The sequence below is a fragment of the Mustela putorius genome, unplaced genomic scaffold (assembly GCF_011764305.1).
Source record: "Mustela putorius furo isolate JIRA1106 unplaced genomic scaffold, ASM1176430v1.1 tig00000242_pilon_pilon_pilon, whole genome shotgun sequence".
Classification (NCBI taxonomy): Eukaryota; Metazoa; Chordata; class Mammalia; order Carnivora; family Mustelidae; genus Mustela; species Mustela putorius.
Window position 1 is genome coordinate 7,721,470 of NW_025421325.1, and position 16,771 is coordinate 7,738,240.

The following is a 16,771-nucleotide window of genomic DNA, read 5'->3' on the forward strand; positions in this document are numbered from 1 at the left end:
TGAGACAAGGAGTTGTTTTTTGGTTTTTTTTTTGAAGATTTTATTTATTTGACAGAGAGACAGCGAGAGAGGAGACACAAGCAGGGGAAGTGGGAGAGGGAGAAGCAGGCTTCCTGCTGAGCTGGGAGCAGGGACCCGGATGCTGCAGGGCTCAATCCCAGGACCTTGAGACCATGACCCCAGCCAAAGCAGACGCTCAATGAGTGAGCCACCCAGGCTCCCCAAGATAAGGATTTCTTGACAGAGTGAAGTTGTGGTTGTTTTTTTACATTTTTTTCCATAGTAAAACTTTATTAAGGAAGTAGGACGCAGATTTGCATTCTAGCTTAAGCTCCTTATCTTGTTGCCACTGGCACTTTTTATTATACTACAACAAAGGATCAGCTGGATTTTCTGAATGCTATAGAATTTTTCTTGGACATGCCAAACATAGTAGAGGCCTGGTAAATTTCTTTAAGTCCCAAGATAATCTGCAGAGTCATATAGAGGGGATGATGTATTTGAAAATGAGAACATTGTTTTTGAAAGGAATTTTTTTTTTTTTTTAGATTTTATTTATTTATTTGACAGACAGAGATCACAAGTAGGCAGAGAGGCAGACAGAGAGAAAGGACGGAGCAGGCTCCCCATGGAGCAGAGAGTCCTATGTGGGCCTGATCACAGGACCCTGAGATCATGACCTGAGCCCAAGGCAGAGGCTTTAACCCACCAAGCCACCCTGGTGCCCCCGAAAGAACTTTAAAATGTTAAAAGGCAGCAAGATATAATAGAAAGAACATGGATTTTGTACTGAGACCTCGTTTCAAATCACTGCTCTGTCACCTGCCGTGTGACTATACTTTGTTTTGTCACAGCTTGGTGGAAGTAATACCTACCTCCCTGTGGTTATTGCAAGGTTTAAGTGGCACAATATACATTAGAAGCCTAGCACAGGGCTTAGCATGTAGGAAGTGCTCAGTAACTCTTAACTCTCCTTTTCTCTTTTCCAAAACAAATATCTGCCCAGTTGCACTCTTGTCAACACCTCTCTATCATTAACCTTGTTAAATTTAAAGTGTGTTCTTGTTAGAGAAAGGGCTCCCCTGCTCACATGGTTTGTGTGGTTTGTTGTTGGTAGCAGATAGGAGGAACTTGTTCCAGGAAGCAGAGCAAGAGAACTGAGAAGGAAAATTGAGATTAAATCTGTACACAGGAGACGCCTGGGTGGCTCAGTCGGTTAAGTGTCAGCCTTTGGCTCAGGTCATGATCCCAGTCCCAGAGAGAGTCCCCTGCTCAATGGGGAGCCTGCTTTTCCCTCTCTCTCTGCTGCTCCCCCTGCTTGTGCTCTCTCTCTGGCTCTCTCTCTTGTTCTGTGTCAGATAAATAAAATCTTCAAAAATAAGTGAATAAATCCGTACATAGGGATATTAATGTCATTACAAAAACCCCATGGTACAATCAAACTAGATTCCTTACAACTGCTATCACTAAGAACCAGACATTCAGAGGATACTCACTTTTTTTTGATACCCACACAACTGTTATTTTTGCTGTGGGGGTGCCTGGATGGCTCATTTGGAAGAGCATGTGACTCTGGATCTCAGGGTTGTGAGTTTGAGCCCCATGTTGTGGAAGTAGAGATTAATTTAAAAAAATAATAAACTTTTAAAATAAAATAATAAGAAGGTGTGGAACACTGTAATAAGTATATGAAAGGTGCTGCAAAAATAACAGACTTGGGAAAGGGAAAAGGAAAAGGGAAGCACCAGAAACCATCTTGAATGTGCTGATTTTGATTAGAAGCTTGGTTCATAAGAAATGAGTAGAATAATGGAAATGTTGATGAGCAAATTCATGTGAGCAGCTCAAGGGACCCAAGATATGATCAAAATAACTGCAAGAATCACTTTGATCTGTCAGGTAGGGGATAAATCAGTGGTCTGGGGAAGAAAGGATCTTGGTTCTAGAGAGAACTGAATCTGGGTCTGGGTGGAAATATTTTGACTAACAAGAGAGAATAGTGACTGTAAATGTCAAAGGTCAGAAACAGAGAAGGGTGTTTTTGACAAAATGGGGAGTAAACAAAGGATGATTTTAAAGAAAGTGCATTCATTTATTCATTTATGTGTTTATTTACTCATTAATGGCAGGAACAGTGAAATCAGGGGGAGAAACATAGGATCTGTCCTCAAAAATTATAGTATGCTATGGTGGTTGAATAATATAGCCTTGTATATTTGCACAGTACCTAATCTATACATGTATTCCACTCAGTGACACCTTCAAATGTTATAGTAAGACAGCAATGTGCATATTACCATAAAATCCATGTATGGTCAAGTCAAATTATAAAGACTTCAAAAACATTATGCATGTTGTTTAAATTTTTGGTCAGAATGAATATCCACATTCACACTTCCTACCTTCTACTCCCAAAATCAGTATTACAAATAGCATAGGGTCTCCTCTTCAGTAGCATGGAGAACCTCTGAAATAGGGTTTTTGCAATGGTATTCACTGCAACAAAATATTTCTTGCTAATCAGATATTTATTTATGCAATTTATGCAGTTTTCTAGTTACATAGTGATTTTCTAGTTACATAGTGACCTTTATCTGCTTCATAGGCTCTTTATTTTAAGGCCCTCTCAAAAATTGTGATATTATGATATTTGCAACTAATTGACATGACTTCAGTCCCAATTTCCCCACCAACATGTAATCACAGACAAGGCACTTAATCCCTCTGAGTTTTAAGTGTCTGTAAAATGGAGCTAGTAATGCCTACCTTATTTACCACACAGGATTATTGCCATGCTCTCAGTAAAAGTAAAAAATACATAGAACAATGATTTCTTTTTAATTGCTATTATTCCAGTCCTTGAGCATATACCAGTACCCAGGGTAGTATTTATTATTCCAGTCCTTGAGCATATACCAGTACCCAGGGTAGTATTTAAATTGCATCTAATTTTTCTGAGCACTTTGAAAGATGAGCTCAGGCTGGATTTCTCTTTCACTCTTTTACTACCACACAACCTCATGTTTTCTATTCCTATTCCTATTTCTGCATTTTTCCTTCCTAATAATTGCTGAAATGAGAAGTGGTTTAAAAATAATTGGGGCACCTGGGTGGCTCAGTGGGTTAAGCCTCTGCCTTCGGCTCAGGTCATGATCTCGGGGTCCTGGGATCGAGCCCCGTATCAGGCTCTCTGCTCAGCAGGGAGCCTGCTTCCCTCTCTCTCTCTCTCTCTGCCTGCCTCTCCGTCTATTTGTGATCTCTCTCTGTCAAATAAATAAATTTAAAAAAATAAAATAAAATAAATAAAAATAAAAATAATTTAAGCCCCTGGTAGTTATACTGAAAGTACTGAGAAAACAGTAGAGGCTTTTCTTATATTATAGTAATGGGAAAGAAAACTAGCATTAGGGAAGTCCTGATCTAGTAGTAGAATTATTTACATTATCTCACTAATCTTTTTTAGTCCTCACAATATTGTAGGATAAGATTGTTCTTGAGGAAATATGACTCAGTTGTTTAGTGACTTGCCCCAAATCACAGCCCTAAGTGTGGAGCTGGGATTCAAACCCAAGTTTGATCACCAAAATTAACTTTTTTCCTCTAACAAATCCCCAAGTGCAGTTGATTATGCTGGTTTGGAGTCCATGTTTTAAGAACCACTGGGCAAGACTCATGTATTTATCACCTAGAATCTATAATGCAAAATTCAATATTGGATTGGAAACCTAGGATATACTGGCTAGGGAGCAACTCAGGTTACCCCTCTTGAAACACAGTAAAAAACAAGGAATAGAGAAAAGAAAATTAAAATGGTAAGTGTAAATCTAATCCAATAGCATTACATGTGAATGGTATAACCAATCCAGTAAAAAGGCAGACAATGTCAGACTGGATTTAAAAAATCCCATTAGGGTGCCTGGATGGCTCAGTTGGTTAAGAGTCTGCCTTCAGCTTGGGTTATAATCCCAGGGTCCTGGGGTTGAGTTCTGCTTCTCCCTCTCCCTCTGCCTGCTGCTCTCCCTGCTTCTGGTCTCTCTCTCTCTGTCAAATAAATAAAAATAATCTTTTTTAAAATTAAAAATAAATAAATCGAACTATATACTGTCAACAGGACATATACTTTAGATTCCAAGATACAAATAGAAAGTAAAAGAATGAAAAAGGTTATATCATGCAAACAACAAAAGAAAGTTGGAGTTGATTTTACTACTGTCAGACAAAAGAGATTTAAAAATCAATTAACAAAAAATGTTCTTTGAGATTAAGAGGGACATTTTATAATGAATGTCAGGAAGCTATAACAATTGTAACCATACATACATCTAACAACAGATTGCCAAAATGCATTAAGCAAAAACTTATAGAAATGAAGGGAGAGTTCATTGTACAATATAGTTGGAGACTTCAATACTCTATTTTCAAAAATGGATAGAAGAATTGGATAAAAGCCAGCCACAAAATAGAAGACTTAAACAATGCTATAAACCAACTAGCTCTAATGGACATCCATAGAGCCCTTCAGGATAGACCATATGCTGAGCCATAAAAACAAACAAATACATTGAAGAGGATAGAAATAATGCAAAGTATGTTTTCCCACAAGAATGGAAAGAAATTGGAAATTGAAATCAGTAGCAGAAAGAATTCAGGGAAATTCACAAGTATGTTGAAATTAAACAACACACTCATAAATACCCAAAAGGTTAAAGAAGAAAGCAAAATGGAAATTAGAAAATACTGTGAGGGAGCCTGGCTGGGTCAGTTGCTAGAACATCCAACTCTTGATTTCAAGGGTGTGAGTTTAAGCCCTCAGGCTTGAGTTCAACCCCAGGAAACTGAGTGTGGAGCCTCCTTGAGAGAAAGGAAGGAATGAAGAAAGAGAAAGAAAGGAAGAAAGAAAATACTCCGAGATGAATGAAAATGAAAGCACAAATGAAACTTATAGGATGCAGCTAAAACAGTGTTTAGAAGATAACTTATATCTGAATATGTGTATATTAAAGAAGAAAGATCTTAATCAGTAACTTAACCTTCCATCTTAAGACACTGGCAAAGGAAGAGCAAACTAAATAGTTAGCAAGCAGATGAAAGGAAGTAATACACATTAGAGACAAGATGAATGAAATAGAGAATAGAAAAATAATAAAAACAAAACAAAAGCTGGTCCTTTGATAAGATCAAAAACTGACAAACCCTGGAGCTCCTGGGTGGCTCAGTCAGTTAAGCGTCCTACTGTTGATTTCTGCTCAGATCATGATCTCAGGGTCCTGGGATTGAGCTTCACATTGGGCTCTGTGCTCAGTGGGGAATCTGCTTGAGGATTCTCTCCTCTCTCTTGATGCCCCCCTTCTCAAATAAATAAATAAACAACAACAACTAAAAAAAAAAAAAAAACCCCTGACAGCTAGTATCCAAAAACTGTAAAGAACTTATCAAACTCAACACCCAATGAACAAATAATCCAATAAAAAAATGGCAGAAGAGGGGTGCCTGGATGGCTCAGTGGGTTAAAGCCTCTACCTTCAACTCAGGTCATGATCCCAGGGTGCCGGGATTGAGCCCGGCATCGGGCTCTCTGCTCAGCAGGGAGACTGCTTCCCTTCCTCTCTCTCTGCCTGCCTCTCTGCCTACTTGTGATCTATGTCTGTCAAATAAATAAACAAAATCTTTTTAAAAAATGGGCAGAAGACATGAATAGATATTTCTCCAAAGAATATATCCAAATGGCCAACAGACACATGAAAAAATGCTCAACATCACTTGGCATCAGGGAAATACAAATCCAAACCACAATGAGATCCCACCTCACACCAGTCAGAATGGCTAAACTTAACAAGTCAGGAAATGACAGAAGTTGGTGGGAATGTGGAGACAGGTGAGCCCTCTTACACTGTTGGTGGGAATGCAAGCTGGTGCAGCCACTCTAGAAAACAGTGTGGAGGCTCCTCAAAAAGTTGAAAACAGAGCTACCCTATGACCCAGTAATTACCCCAAAGATACAAATACTCCAAAATACTTTCGGGTATTTACCCCAAAGATACAAATGTAGTGATATGAATGGGCATCTGCATCCCAGTGTTTACAGCAGCAATGTCCACAGAGGTCAAACTATGGAAAGAGCCCAGAAGTCCATCGACAGATGAATGGATAAAGAAGATGTGGTATATTGGGGAGCCTGGGTGGCTCAGTGGGTTAAGACCTCTGCCTTCGGCTCGGGTCATGATCTCAGGGTCCTGGGATCGAGCCCCACATCGGGGGTCTCTGCTCAGCGGGGAGCCTGCTTCCCCTTCTCTCTCTGCCTGCCTCTCTGCCTACTTGTAATCTCTGTCTGTCAAATAAATAAATCAAATCTTAAAAAAAAAAGAAGATGTGGTATATATATACAATGTAATACCGCTTAGCAATGAAAGAAAGAAAGAAAGAGAAATTTGCCATTTGGAACAATGTGGATAGAATTAAAAGGTATTATGCTCAGTGAAATAAGTCAATCAGAGAAATACAATTATCATTTGATCTTTCTCATATGTGGAATTTAAGAAACAAAACAGGATCATAGAGGAAGGCAGGGAAAAAATAAGACGAAATTAGAGAGGGAGACAAACCATAAAAGACTCTTAATCACAGGAAACAAACTTTGCAAGACATACTGGCAATTTCCCAAAATGTTAGATATAGATTTCCCTATGACCTGGCAATTCCATTCCTGGGTATGTCATTTAAAGGATTTAAAAAAGGTGTTCAAACAAAAGATTGCTCCCAAGTATTCATAGTGCCACTATTCACAATAGCCAAAAGGTGGAAAGAACCCAAATAGTGTTTCAACAAATAAGTAGATAAACAAAAGGTGGTAGATCCATACAGTAGAATATTATTCAGCCATAAAAAAGAGTGGTGCATGCTACAGCATTCATGAACATTACAAACATTATTCTAAGTGAAGGAATTCAGACATATATTACATGATTCCATTTATTGAAATAACCAGCACTTCCAAATCTTTAAAGACAGAAAACAGATTAGTGGTTCCCCAGGGCAGGGAGAGCAAGGGTGGGTAGAGTAAATACTTGCCACAATAATAATTATAAAAAGACAAAACTCATATACCTACCATCCAGTTTAAGACAAATGTCAAATACAAAGAAGCAAACTGACTTCAACAATCAAAATGGGTTTCTAGATGTTAAAAAAAAAAAAAAAAAAGCAAGTTAGAGCCTTTTACTTCATATGGCACACCAGGTACCAAAATATACAGTTCAGAGTTCCTTTGATCAGGTGTAGGAAGCCAAGTAAATTTATTGAGCAACAAAGTGACATAATCAGAACTGTACTTTAGGAAATCCATCTGGCACTACAAGGTTGGTTGGTGGGCGATGGACTACAGGCACGGACTTCTTGTAATGGTCGGAGACTTTTGAGACTTTAAGGTGGGTGTGGTGGGAATAGAAAGAAATATATGAATGCCTATATTTGCCCTTTGGTCTTCTTTTATATCTACTGCACCAGCGATCCAATTTCTGTAGTAGCAGGAGTTAGCAGACCAGAGCAGTATCCTTCTAGGTATAGCCAAATCTAGAGCCTCCCCAAGGAAAACATCAGACCAGGAAATAGGCAGTCTGAAATGATTTTATTGTTAAGCAACGAGTTGACAATGTTTGCTTTCTTAGTCTGTCTCCAACGAGCCTAAGATAAGCAACAGCCATTATTTACTGATTATTTGCTAAGTGAATTATACATATTTGTGGGTTAGCTCATTTCACTCTTTTTTATAAGCCTGGGAAGTGAGTACTACTTTTGTCCATCTTATGGGTGAGGGAACTGGGGTTCAGAGAGAATAAGAAACTTGCCCTTTAGGGTAAGGAGAACTGGACTTCACACTTGACTCTGAAGTCTGTGCTCTTAAGAAGGAAGAAAGGAAGGGATTCTAAAATTGAGAAGCATGGTGTTTTTGCTGCTCTAATTATGTCTTTTCCATCTGAGTTTATTGTATTTCAGAAGGACCAGGGTAAATTCACTTTCTAGATGGTCAGACTTCTTTTTTTCCATCAGTCCTTTGGGGACTCACAAAAAAGAGTTTATATACATCTCTCCTAAGAATGTAAAGCTTTTGCCTTAAAGTCTGAGAAGGATAAACCCTCCGAGTAAGATCACGCTCCTGACATGGGGGTGAAGACCTCAACCAAAGATTTGGACTTTTACCGGGCTGAGTATTAGAGCAGAGGTAGGAACTGAAACAGGAAAGCAGAAACTAGACGGTCAGGAGGAGGAACTACAGGTACTTGGCTGGGAGCCACTCTGTTGTTTTCTTAAGAATTCATTTCAAGGCCCTCCTAGAAGGAAAAGAAAAAGACGACCTCTGCACCCTAGAGGCTGATGACCTAGACACTAAAGCTGAAAATAAATGAGCCTTATCTTAATAGAAGATTATCTATTCCTATTACTCTTTTTGTTCATTTCCCTCTTGTTATACCCTCAGCCATTGATGAAATATCATTTGAATGTTTCAATCCGATTTATCTAATGGCCACAGGGAGTTGAGAGCTCTGCCCCCTTTAGACCAGAGGCTAAAAGTGACGAGTACATCCCCTTGAGGCCGGGTAGGTGGTGGCAGCATTGTGACCTCCCAAAGGGAAGGTAAAACTCAGACATCACAGTTGGGGGTTAAGCAGCCCAGACACTTCTTACCATTATCTATGGGATAGTCTCCTTCCCTCCACCACCTGTTAAAGAGGAGCAGAGGTATAATTTGTATTAAGGACCTCAGAACATTCTTCACCCATTTGGCTTAGGACAATGTTTTTCAAAGCACAGGTCAGTCCCATTAGTAGGTCATCAAATCAACTCACTGGGTGTCAGTCAGCACTTACTTTTAAATGAAATGAATAAAAACTATCACTTAGAAGGTTTAACTATTGCTTCGTGAGCTTTTGTTTCAGTTTTAAAAATACAAAGTGTGTGTTCGTGTAAAATGTGGATCTCACTGTGGATTATGATCAGAATAGTTTTAAAACCACTGTGACAAGTATACATCTAACAAAATCCATTAATCAAGGGGAAAAAAGGAGGTTCTTACAATTCACTGTATTTTTCTTTCACTTTAGAATTTGCACATGCAGGGATTTTTCCCTTTAACACATGTAAAAAATAATTCCCTTAAAAAATTATTTTGGGTGCTTTCATTCAGGAATTAGGCACTGTTTAATAATTCACAGGTCAACACCTTTGGCGTGCCAGGGATGAAGATACAAATGAGTTTAGGGGTGCCTGGGTGTCTCAGTGGGTTAAGCCTCTCTGCCTTTGGCTCAGGTCATGATCTCAGGGTCCTGAGATTGAGCCCCGCCTGGGGCTCGCTGCTCAGCAGGGAGCCTGCTTTCCCCTTTCTCTCTGCCTGCCTCTCTGCCTACTTGTGATCTCTCTGTCAAGTAAAGAAATAAAATAATAAAATTAAAAACAAACAAACAAATGAGTTTAGGTGCCTGGAAATCATGATCTTTGGTGGGAATTGAACTTCTTTAACCTCTTTACTTCTTTTAAGAGTGAAAGGTTTAGGCTTTCCTCTGCTGCATCTGTGGCACGATTCAGCCAGGCCTTTTGATGGACAGGGACACTGTGACTCTTCACCTGAAAGACCACCATTTGTAATCTCAGAGACAATGAACTACTATTTATAATCCCTCACTGCCTGGTCCCTGAGTCTTTATTGTGATGCTAGATAAACTCAAATGACACTGCATAATTTTACTGTCTGTCTTTCTGGAATCAAGAGAAGGTCACAATGCCCCTCTCATACCCTCTGCTGCCTCGAGTTCAATAGTATGTATTTATAGCATTAATTCTGAACTTAATCATCCTGAATTAAATGTGACTAAACTGTTTCATATGTGTATGCCATAGTTCATGTGTATCTATTTCTCTCCTAGACATTTTTCATCATTTTATATGTTGGTTTACAAGCCAGCAGGGCAAATATCCATTTCCCTCAGTTATGGCTTCATGGCTTGAGGGGGAAAAAAGAGCTCTTTACCAAAACAGATGAGCAAATGATTAACTGATACATCTTTAGTTATACCATACACAAATTTTAACTTACAATAATATGTAGACAACTTACGGAGAAACTAAGGAAATCCCAACAAAAGCAAAAATCTGCGTAAATAGATGATATAAATAACTGACCCTGAAATTTAATCCACCCCAGATGACTAGTCTAAACTAGTCATAGTTTATTCTATTGCCTTACCAAGAACTGATTACAAATTTTCAGCTGACCAACTGGAAATATCTCCTCCTAAGAGTGGTCTTCTTTCTCTGGATGTTGGCATGTCTAGGTTGTGATGCCAGGAATTTCTGAACCATCTCTCTGTTGCCTGAGGATGATGCTGTTACCTATAAGGTGAAGCTCTTACCTGATAGATGTTGAAATAAAGAGATGGAAGAACCCTGGGTCTTTTCTGGCTTAGTCATGCAACTGCATCTATCTCTGATCCTTCCTATGAATCCCCTTGTTAAATGACATAATACATTTCCTTATTGTATGGGTAGTATTGATAGTATGAGTGGGGTTTGGTAATTATTTATAGTCAAAGCATTCCGACTGATCTACTAAATGTTAGCACCACTTGGTAACATTGATTTTCCCCCAGATGCTGATAGAATGCTTTCTTCAACTTATCCCATATTTTCCAGTGTAGTTTGAGAACACTCTGGGGAATATACATGGCTCCAGAATTTTAGAAACTCTCCCAGACACCCATCCTTCAATGTCTTGTCAGGATTCATTTCTGTCAGAAGCTACTATTCTCTTCCTTTCTGCCAGGTACCCCATTGACTTCCACTGCACATCCAGGCCAGGTTTGAGAATCCTTAACAGGAAGCACATAAAAGTTCTTTCCTTAATATAAAGCATATAAAGGTGTTAAGGTCCTGCTTTCTACTTTGTTTTTGACTGTTGCTTCAGCTCTTCTTAAGTTCTGAACTCTTTTGACTAGACGACTTGGAATAGATTTCTGCCTTCATTTGGCCTTTCTCCCCTGTGTGACGACACAAGTTAGACTTTCTCCAAGTTTACTTTCTCCAAGGAAAGAGCTCCCTTCTTATTTAAACCTCATCTGCTTACTCAAATTCCTGTTCTATTCCTTCTCTGGCTTTTGGTATCTTCATGTTTATTTAAAGGATGTTAAAATGTATTTACAAGAAGGAAATGAACAATCCAAAGTATAAGTATTTTAACAGGAGTGACTACAACAGTGGTTCATAGTGTCTTTATGCCCATTTTCTTTTTTGAGTTAAGGAGAATTTATAAGCTGTTAATTTTGTATGCTCCACATGAACTGTTGTAAAAGTTGCAGATGCATATTGAATTCAGTAGTTTGGGTTGTTTTTTTTTTTTTAAACTACCAAAAATTCCAAAGAGAGAAGAGAAATTAGCCAGAAAGGTGAACTTCAAGAGCAACTTTTATTAAAATATCATTAGTAACAGTTCAGTATATAAAGTTAAAGACTTCTTTAATATAGCCTCTTGTCATTTATAGACATCAGTCCATTAACCTAAGTAATCACCTCTGTTTTCAGGTCCACTTAGTAAGTTTAGGGGTAAGCACAGAGTTTTCTTTGGCTTGTGCTTATAAAATAATGTCTTGCAATCTGCTTTATGTGCACTTGCACATATTAAAAGATTCTAAATATATATCACAGAGCTTTTCCTCATATGTATTAACTATGTGAAATTTAGTTTCCTGCCCATTAAGATATTTTTTGTTTTAATTATTAGTTAAGCTCTCATGTTCTTCTTGTATTACACTCCTGAATTACTTTCCTACCTGCTATAAAATTCATTATATGTTAGGAAAACATTATTCTGGAACTAGATCTCTAAAGGCTTTTTTAAAAAGCAATTTATCTTTAAAGTTAAAAAAAAAAAAAGTCTTTTTAGGGCACCTGGATGGCTCAGTGGGTTAAAGCCTCTGTCTTTGGCTCAGGTCATGATCCTGGGGTCCTGGGATGGAGCCCCGTATTGGGCTCTCTGCTCAGCAGGGAGCCTGCTGCCCCTCCGACCCTGGTCCCTTACCTGCTTCTCTGCCTACTTGTGATCTCTGTCTGTCAAATAAATAAATAAAGCCTTTAAAAAAAAAGTTTTTTCTAAGACTAGTATCAAGAAACTAAAAAGACAACCCAAAGAATGGGAGAAAATATTTGCAAATTGTATATGATAAGGGACTTATCCAGAATATATTAAAAATCTGTACAGTCAGTTACAAAAAGGCAAATAACCCATTTAAAAATGGACAAAGTATTCAAATAAACATTTTTCCAAAGAAAATATACAGGTTTCCCAAACTATCTGAAAGGAAAGCATTCCTATGAAATCGTTTGTAAGCCAAATTGTCATAAAACAAAGAAGCAATTACCATTAATTTATTTAGAGAAAGAATTTGTAAAGATTTTATATAGGTATGCCTGGCTGGCTCAGTTGGAAGAGCGTGGGACTCTTGATCTTGGGATTATGAGTTTGAGCCCCACGTTGGGTGTAGAGATTACTTAAAAATAAAATCTTTTATTAAAAAAAAATTTTTTTTAAAGATTTTATTTTATTTTATTTGACAGAGAGAGATCACAGGTAGGTAGAGAGGCTGGCAGAGAGAGAGAGAGGGAAGCAGGCTCCCTGCTGAGCAGAGAGCCCGATGTGGGACTCGATCCCAGGACCCTGAGATCATGACCTGAGCCGAAGGCAGCGGCTTAACCCACTGAGCCACCCAGGCGCCCAAAAAAAAATTTTTTTTAATTAAAAAATTTTAAAAGATTTTACTTAAAATCTTTTATTTAAAAAATTTTTAAAAATTTTAAAAGATTTTATTTAAAATTTTTTATTTTTTTTTAAATTTAAATTAAATTTTTTTTAATTTTTAAAAGATTTTATTTTTAAGTAATCTCTATGCCCAATGTGGGGCTCAAACTCATAATCCCAAGATCAAGAGTCCCACGCTCTTCCAACTGAGCCAGCCAGGCACACCTATATGGAGAATTTCTTGAGTCCAAATACCCCAAGAAAACCTCTCCTATTTCGGCTTTTCTGATACCTTAGGACACATTTTGCGAAAAGATGCACAAAAGAGAGGTAAAGCATAGGTGCTCACAGGCATGGTTCAGAGCTGTGGCAGCTTGATGGTGAGATGTTGAATGTAGTTCCCAGGGAAGGAACTTGGTTATGATGCTCTTGCCGCTGAGGGTGTGCTCTGCCTCCATAACGGCTCACTGCAAAACATGACAAATGTTATTTTTGCTTTTTGCCTTTTTACATAAAAGCAAAAATCCTTTCCAGATTTCTTTTGGTTAGTGAAAACAGGTATGAATGTAGATCTTTCATAAAAGCAGACCAACTGACTTAACTTGAGGATATCTGTACAAATGACCAACAAGGACATGAAAAGATGCTCAACATCATTAGTCATTAGGGAAATACAAATCAAAACAAAATCAAAATGAGATACCCTTTCACACCCAGTAGGATGGGTGACTATACTAAAAAAGACAGATAGTAACAAATGTTGGTGAGGATTTGGAGAAATTGGAACCCTCATATATTGCTGGCATGACTGTAAAATGGTGCAGCCACTTGGGAAACCATTCTTCAAGTGGTTAAACAGAGAGTTGCTATATGAGCTAGCAATTCCACTTCTAGGTGTGTACCTAAGGGAATTGAAAACATGTGTCCACACAAAACTTGTACACAAGTGCTCATAGAAGAGCATTATTCTTAATAGCCAACTTCAGTGAAAATAATAGAAATGCCTCTCAACTAATAAGATAAACAAAATTAAGTGTATCCATACAAAGGAATAATATAGGGTCATGTTAAGTACAGAATATTTGTGCCCACACCCAGATTCCTATGTTAAAGCCCTTACCCCTATTGTGATATTAGGAGGTGGGGCTTTTGAGAAGTAATTAGGTTTAGATGAGGTCATAACAGTAGAGCCCCCATAATGGAATTAGTGCCCTTATCAGAAAAGGAAGAGGGGCGCCTGGGTAGCTCAGTTGATTAAGTGTCTGACTTTAGCTCAGGTCATGGGGTCCTAGGATTGAGCCCGGTATCAGGCTCCACATTCAGTGGGGAGTTTACTTTTACCTCTTCCTCTGTCCCTCTCTGCTGTGCCCCACCCACAAGCCTCAGGTAAATAAATAAAATCTTAAAAAGAAAAAAGAAAAGGAAGAAGCCCTGGAGCTTCCTCTCTCCACCACAGAAAGATATAGTGAAAAGGTGGCCAACTGCAAGCTAGGAAGAGGGCTCTCACCAAGAATCAAATCTGGTCAACACCTTGATCTTGGACTTCACAGCCTCCAGAACGATAAGAAATAAATGTCTGTTGGTTAAGCCATCCAGCCTGTGGCATTTTGTATTGCACCCCAAGCTGACTAAGACAGGTCATAAAAAGGAATGAAGAATCGATATGTGCTATACCCATGGATGAAGTTTGCAAAGATTACATTAAAGAAAAAAAAGCCAGACAAGGAAGTCCACATGTATGATTTTATTTACTTATTTATTTATTTTTAAAAGATTCTATTTATTTATTTATCTGAGAGAGAGTGCACAAGCAAGGGGAGCAGCAGCAGGAATCCTGACGTGGGGCTGAGCAGGGAACCTGATGCAGGGCTTAATTCTAGGACCCTGGGAACATGACCTGAGCAGTCATCTGACTGACTGAGCCACCCAGGTGTCCCTGTATGATTCTATTTATATGAAATTTCCAAGATAGGCAAATTTAAAGAGTTGAAAAATGAATTAATGTTTGCCAGGAGCTGCAGAGAGACAAAGGAAAAATGGATATGGGGTTTCTTTGGGGGATGAAAATGTTCTAAAATTGGATAATGGTATGGTGATTAACTCTGAATATACTAAAAATTGCTGAATTGCACACTATAAAAGGGTGAATTGTATGATATGTGAATTATAACTCAAAAAATTTTTGATTTTTTATCTATTTGGGTCCTATTATTATAAGAAAACTTTTTTTTTAAAAGATATTTTATTTATTTGACACAGAGAGAGAGACAGCAAGAGAAGGAATATAAGCAGGGCGAGTGGGAGAGGGAGAAGCAGGCTTCCTGCTTAGCAGGAAGTCTTATGTGGACTCCACCCTGGCACCTTGGGATCATAATCTGACCTAAAGGCAGATGTTTAACATCTGAGCCACCCAGGCACCCCTATAAGAAAACTTCAATTTCACAAATACATTCTGAATCAAGGTAAGGAGTATATAGAAAAACATCAATAGTCAACAATGATTAGTCATATCCAAATTCATATTATACTCTCTCAAATATTTTCCCCATGATTTACAAATACATTTGTTTCCCCTGACATACTATTCTCTGCACTGAAATAACAACTACCTCTAGAGATCTCTTAAAATGTCCTTGAGGAGGTAAAGGGTACAACTAAAGTAATAGCCCATCTATTGCCACTGACTCAGGGTAAAGTCAAAATTAGTACTCATATTTTTAAAAAGATTTTTTTTTTATTTGACAGGCAGAGATCATAAATAGACAGAGAGACAGGCAGAGAGAGGAGGAAGCAGGCTCCCCTCTGAGCAGAGAGCCTGATGTGGGCCTCAATCCCAGGACCCTGGGATCATGACCTGAGCCAAAGGCTTTAACTCACTGAGTCACCCAGGCACCCCAAATTGGGAAAGATTTAAAAGATTGATAATATCCAGTGTGGAAGAGAGTGTTTAGAAATAATCACTCTCATTTCCTGATGGTGAGAGAATGTAAACATATGATTGTTTTGGATGGTAATATGCAATGTTGACTATAGTTTTAAATATATATATCCTCTGATTCAGCAATTCCATTTCAAAGAATTTATTTGGAGAAATATTTTTACAAGTGCATGAAGATGTAAGTATAAGAATAGTCACTGCAAATTTATTCATAATAATGTAAATTGGAAACAACTTAAATATCCACACAAGGGGTAACAGTAGTAGTCCAAGATTATTCCTTAGGTGAAAAAAAAACTGGCTTAAATAGTATGTATTGGAAGAATAGGTGACTGCATTTCTGAAAAATTAATATTTATATGATTTTATATAAACTGAGTACATAATAGGTGCTCATTAAATATGTAGGTTAGGTTAGAACAAATTAATATGCAGGTTAAATGTACATTTAAAATCTATCAAATCATGGTAGACTTTTCTAAATTATAATTTTTGAAATATTTGAATTTCTTATAGAGATTATATGAATTATAATCCAAAAAATAATATCTGCTCTTTTTTTTTTTTTTAAAGATTAGTGACTTTAGGGGTACCTGAGTGTCTCAGTCAGTTAAACATCCCACACTTGATTTCCAAGCAGGTACTTCAGGTTGTGATATAAGGATCATGAGATCAGCCCTGCTTTGGCCTCAGAGCAGAGTCGACTTGTCCCTCTCCCTACGCCTCCTCCCTCCCCTACCTGTGTGCAGGGTCTCTCTCTTGCAAATAAATAAATAAATAAATAAATAAATAAATAAAATCCTTAAAGATTAGTGACTTTAGGGGAGAGAAATACACTATATAATATTATAATGATGAATATATGCACTACACTTTTGTATAAAAGTTTTGGACAAAACCGAGAGAAAGCAAAACCAAGAGTGAATCCAAAGATAAACTATGGACAAAACCAAGAGTGAATCCAAAGGTAGACTATGGGTTATTTTGATGTGTTAATGTAGGTTCATCCTTGATTTAGAAAAAGAAATGTACCGCTTTGTTGAGTGATGTTG